Source organism: Malaclemys terrapin, chromosome 9 (assembly GCF_027887155.1).
Source record: "Malaclemys terrapin pileata isolate rMalTer1 chromosome 9, rMalTer1.hap1, whole genome shotgun sequence".
Lineage (NCBI taxonomy): Eukaryota > Metazoa > Chordata > Testudines > Emydidae > Malaclemys > Malaclemys terrapin.
The window spans coordinates 17,969,181-17,975,167 of record NC_071513.1 but is presented as its reverse complement, the minus strand read 5'-3'; positions in this window follow the sequence as shown (position 1 = coordinate 17,975,167).

Here is a 5,987-nt window from a genome sequence, read left to right as displayed (position 1 = left end):
TAAATTAGAAATCCAATTCAGCAAAACACTTAAGTCCAGTGAAACGGGCAGGTCTCAGTGTGGGGGCTCCAGACCGAACATGAATGTTTACATTGCAATTGTATAGCCTCACAGTCAGAGCCCCGTGAGCTCGAGTCAGCTGACCTGGGATCTGACGTAGTGTCACGGGTTTTTTATCGCAGTGTGTGCATACCCTAAATAAGCACATGCTTAACTTTAACCATGTGCTTAAGTCTTATTGAAGTCGATGGGATTTAAATGCACATTTAAGTGCTTTGTTGAATCAGGGCCTAGGTTAGGAAGATATGGGCATTAGAAGTAACTTTTGTCTGGCATTGCATTTATTTCCTACATTTGATTACACCACAACACAACACTAGTGATTTCATGAACTGAAGGCATATTACAGTGCCTTCTAGTGCCTTACAGTCTTAGCCATTGTTTAATTGCTGTAATTTGAGAATCTAAATGACAGAAGCCATTGTTATTCAAAACCATCCCAAAAATAATAACAAAAAAGAAACTTGGGGAGCTTTAGTGCAGTAAGAAAAATGGGATTGTATAGAACACAGAATTTTATGCATTCGCTTAGCAACAATTTCTGATAACCTGCAATGAATCTGTCATTATAGGAGTCAGTTTTACAGCATAGCTGAGTTCCACTTTCTACCATGCTATATTTCCTCAACCTCTCCTCATTCAAATACTTTCTAAAATGCACTTTTATGTGTGATGGCCAACAAGTCATGAGTTCACAGTAAAATAAAATAATAATACATAGTAAATACACCTCTACCCCAATATAACGCAACCCAATATAACACGAATTTGGATATAAGCGGTAAAGCAGTGCTCCGGAGGGCGGACTGCGCACTCCAGCGGATCAAAGCAAGTTCGATATAACGCGGTTTCACCTATAATGCGGTAAGATTTTTTGGCTCCCGAGGACAGCGTTATATCGGGGTAGAGGTGTATGTTGACAAAAACATAGGTTATTATTCTCTCCTTTGGATTTCCCAATGTATCCTGTCTCTTTTTTAAACTGTATTTAAACTCTTCTCTCATAAACAAGGATCACCATAGCTGGCAGAAGATTAGGCGATTCCAGAGTCTACCCATCTTTAGGCACCACTGCAAAGCATTCTTCACCAAAAAGGCCTTTCCACCCTAAGAAAGACACTCTCATCATTGAGACCGCTTTTTACCCCAATGCTCCTGCCAAACCCCTCCCCCCAAACAAACAAACCAAATCTACCCCAAGCAGAGTTTTTACTCCAGAAAGAGCGAAATGGCAGAAACTCCATTAAGTCCACTAAGGATTTGCTATATAAGAGATATTGATATTGATTTTACATGGAAGACACTCGTATACTAAGGTGATGGGAGAACAGTATGAAACGTGAGGAAAGATAAGTAACTGCTGCTGCAATGAAAGGAAAAGCCTTATGGTCAAGAGTTTCAAAGCCATCTTGGAAATCTGGATGTCTAATTCCCATTAGGAATTGGAAGATGATGGGGACTCCCCCATATCAAGGGAATTCCCAGCTAGCGGAATTACAGCTACTTTTTGCTCCTTTTGTGTTGCCAGAGTGACACAAAGGAAAAAAGGGGCCTGGGATTGATCCAGATCTTGTTTCTTAATTTGACTGAATGTGGCTTTTTAATATTTTTATCTCTTCCTGATGACAAATTGGTTCCAGAATCTTGAATATGTTGAGACACAGGGAACTGTATTTACAGTATATTACGTTTGGCAACGGAGGCATCCTTGAAGCTCTCCACTATCGTTCAGGAAAGTTCAAATGAAGACAATACAATAATTGTTGTCTTATTTGACACAGCCTTCTTTTAAATTGTTTTCGCTTGCTTACAGCCTGGCAAGGAATTGTTTTTGGTTTTTATTGATACATCTTATCTCATTCCTGCAGCAGCCCTTGCACGTGTTCGCATAGAAAACATTCCATTTCATTTTAAACCTTTTGGTTTAGGAGTAATGAAAAATAGACATATATATATATAAGCTATGCAAAATTCAATAAACAAAAAAATAGGAAAAATTCAAGCTACCATGGTGTTCTCCACTGATACTTGGAAGCTGCAGGGATTTCACTTATCTTCAGAGTTAAGGTGACCTGACATTACTGAAAAAATAGTTCTACTTTTGATCTTAAGATCTGAGTCATAAAACAGCTCTTCCAATTTCTGCACAAGGCACTCAGAAATTGCTGTAATTTATTCAATGTAAGTTTATGGTTTTGTTTTTCCATCACAAAGTGACTGAATTTCCACTCAAATGCACCTTGCATGTAGGAGAACTACAGATACAAGGCCCAATTGTGCAACTTTTATTTATGATATTCTCATGAGGATGGCAGGATTTGATCCATGTTTAATGCCTGATTCTGCAATCTTTACTCTCAAACCATGTCTACAATGGGAAAATTTACGAAATAATTCCCACCAATTAAACTGACCAGTGTGGGGAGCACTAATATAGATAGGGCTCCAGTATCCAGATCCATTTTTTACCAAGGTTTTATACAAACCTGCTAAAAAGCAAGTCTACTCAAATAGTGGCAAAAATGGATCTGACCATGTGTACACAATTGCTGCCCACCCACTTCTAACACTGATTTGCTGAACTAGTTCTTAAAATTGTGGGGATTTTTGTAAGGCCTCCCTCATAGAGTGGTACTTACTAACATCTGTATTCCTACTGAGAATTGCAGAATCAGGCTCTTAGGTAGGCTATCTTATAACTATCCTTTTCCAAAACTCTGTGAATACTGCATAAGGAGAGAATGTAAACTCCTGTGTAGTGCTACTTCATTTCACTCAATGCAGAAGTGATTTTGATTGCTAAATAAATACAAATACTTATTTTGTGTCTATAGACTAGTTCATGTTTTATTACCATTCATAGTTGGTTCCTTCTTTTTGGCAGGGTGCGCAAGTCTGGATGAAAACTTTTCCTCTGGGGATTTTAGAAACAAGCAATGTGAATGTTTGAAATTGTATATAAAATTTTTTATTAAGATAATGTTAAAAAAAAGTGAACAGAGTTTGAGCATAGAAGTTTCTGGTTATCAGGGAGTAACGTACAGATTACTACATTGTAGGAAACTCCCATCTACATCCAGTTAAATGGAGGCATTTAGGTTCTGATTCAGGAAAGCACTTAAGTATGTGCTTAAATCAATCCCTATTTAGGACAGTGCTGAAACACGTGCTTAACCTGATGGATAGATACCATCAGCATTGCAGTTCTTGGCAATCTCAACAATGAGGCAAAAGAGCTGTGGAGAGTGGCCCTCTAGAGCAGCAGCTCTCAATCAGGGGGGTCCAGGGCTCCCAGAGGGGCTGCGAGCAGGTTTCAAGGGGGCCACCAAGCAGGGCCAGCATTAGACTCGCTGGGGCCCAGGACAGAAAGCCAAAGCCCCACCATATGGGGCTGAAGCTGAAGCCTGAGCAATGTAGCTTCATGGGGGCCCCTGTGGCCCCAGGCAATTGCCCTGCTTGCCACCCCTAACCTCCACTCTGGCTTTTATATGCAGAAAACGATATTGTGGCACAGGTGGGCTATGGAGATTTTATAGCATGTTGGCGGGGGGAGGGCGGCGGAGGCTCAGAAAGAAAAAGGTTGAGAACCTCTGCTCTAGAGGTGGTCCATCCAGGTCAGGGCTAAGGGATGCTGGCAGGGCAGCATGAAGGAGCTGTCACTGTACTTATCCTCTGGATAAATATAGAACGTTGCTCTGCAGGGCTATAAATGCAACACCTTCCAGGAGCACTATAATGTTCGTAAAGGGCAGGAGGTGCTATAACCCTGAGCTAACCTGAACTTAAGACGTACTCTTTGAAGATGGCTATCACAATGTAAATACTGAGTTTTATAAGTATGTAGATGAAGGCATCTTTGCTGAGGCCAAATTCTCAATGGTTTCTAAAGCAGTTTGGCCAAAGTAAAGACTGAGTCAGAATTGGAAGGTTTGGCCCATTATTTTTCTTCCAGCCCTTTACAGGCATGAATGAAACTAGATATTAGATATTAACCTTAATATCTAATCCACAAGTATTTTGTGGGTGTGTGTGTGTACTCTCCCATATGACAGGCATTGTTCTTGGCACAGCATCCTTAATTAAAAGGCTATTATGAAGAAGACACAAAAGCCAAAATGCTACACGTAATTGCTACTCTTGCAGAGTCATCGGGTATTATTCACATACGTAAACAGAAAAGCCTGTTCAGCCTAGACCTGCTTTATCTTTGAAGCTGCTTTTGGAATTAATACATGGCCTCTGAAACAGATTGGGAAGAGATTTGCACTAATGTAATGAAGAGAATTTTCACCCTGATATAATGGAATAGAACTATAACAGCCTATAATTCATTATTAAGTGGAACATCTTTAGTTTCTTCTCATTTAGATATCTGAATAGATAACCCTGACCCGCTTTTTATTGTTTCCCTGGACCCGTTGTCTGTAAAGCACTTTGGGATGCAGTGAGTATGAAAGACATTATAGAAAACCAGACTATTTCTTAGCATGTTAATGCTGCATGGTTCCATGCAAATACTTATGCCATGGACTTCTGCCACAAGTGCAAAATTCCAGCCACTTGGGGTTCTGTGATGATTTTGCTTCCACTGCTACTTGGCTGTAAGTATTCAGGGCCTCCCTCTGCTGTATCTGGGAATATGCAGCATGGTTCAAAGGCAGAACAATTTAGATTTGTATACCTTGCAGGGCAAAGCCAGAGGTGATGTATAGTGGTGTAAATGAATTTCAGAATTTAAACTGGTGTAATTTACACCTCTTGGCCCCCCCATTGCAAACTTCGTCTCAAACCTCATAGCTATCTAAATACATCTCTACCCCGATATAACACTGTCCTCGTGAGCCAAAAAATCTTACTGCGTTACAGGTGAAACCGCATTATATCGAACTTGCTTTGATCCGCCAGAGTGCGCAGCCCCTCTCTCCCCCCCAGAGCACTGCTTTACCGCGTTATATCCGAATTCATGTTATAACGGGTCACGTTATATCGGGGTAGAGGTGTACATGCAATTAGTGGGAAGGAAATGTATCCACATTTAGGGAATGTCTACACTGCAAGCAGGGGTGTAATTCCCAGCTCAATGAGCCATACCCAGACTTACTTGGGGCAGCTAACCCCTCCTCCTGCTTGCGCTGCTGTGGCTACACTCCTTTTTCAGCGAGCGAAGTGACACCTCCAGCTCAAAGTGTAGACATACCCTTACACAGCATCAAGCTTGTCTGCTGTTATCTTTTCAGACTTTTACTCAAGGTTTCATCTGGTAAATGTCATTTCTGCTGATTTATTGCAGTGGGCAGAGAGAAATCTGTACAAACAATCTGTTGGAGGAATTTGCCTCTCACCCCAACCACCTGCTCTATGTGGCAATATGATGCTGCGGTAATGTAATGTAAATATTATCCTGTTGAAACACTAGCCAGAGCGAAGACTCCTCTGGGCTGACTGCAGGGAAGTAGCTAACCATTTGTTGCACTCACACACAGATAAACAGCCCTGTTTACGAAGGATAGGCTCCACAGATACACTCTTCTGGGCTAGGTCTAAAGGCAACACTCTCTTCCTTTTACTACTTCCAGTTCCAACTCATACTTTGGGGATGGCCCTCAAAAGCTTGGGCTCTTCCACAGGTTGGCTCTGCAGCTGGTGGTGTGATTTGGAGCTCCTGTAGGCATACCCATGCTAGCTGCGTTCTAGCTAGTGCTAAAAATAGGGGTATGTCTACACTGGCAGAGTTACAGCGCCGCTCAGAGAGTGCTGAAGGGAAACCGCTTTTGTGTGTTCACACTGTCAGCTGCCTGTGCAATAGCATGTTCACACTTGCGGCACTTGCATCGGTATTCAGAGCAGTGCACTCTGGGCAGCTATCCCACAGAGCATCTCTTCCTCTTCTGCTGCTAAGAGTTGTGGGGAAGTAGAGAGGGTCGCGG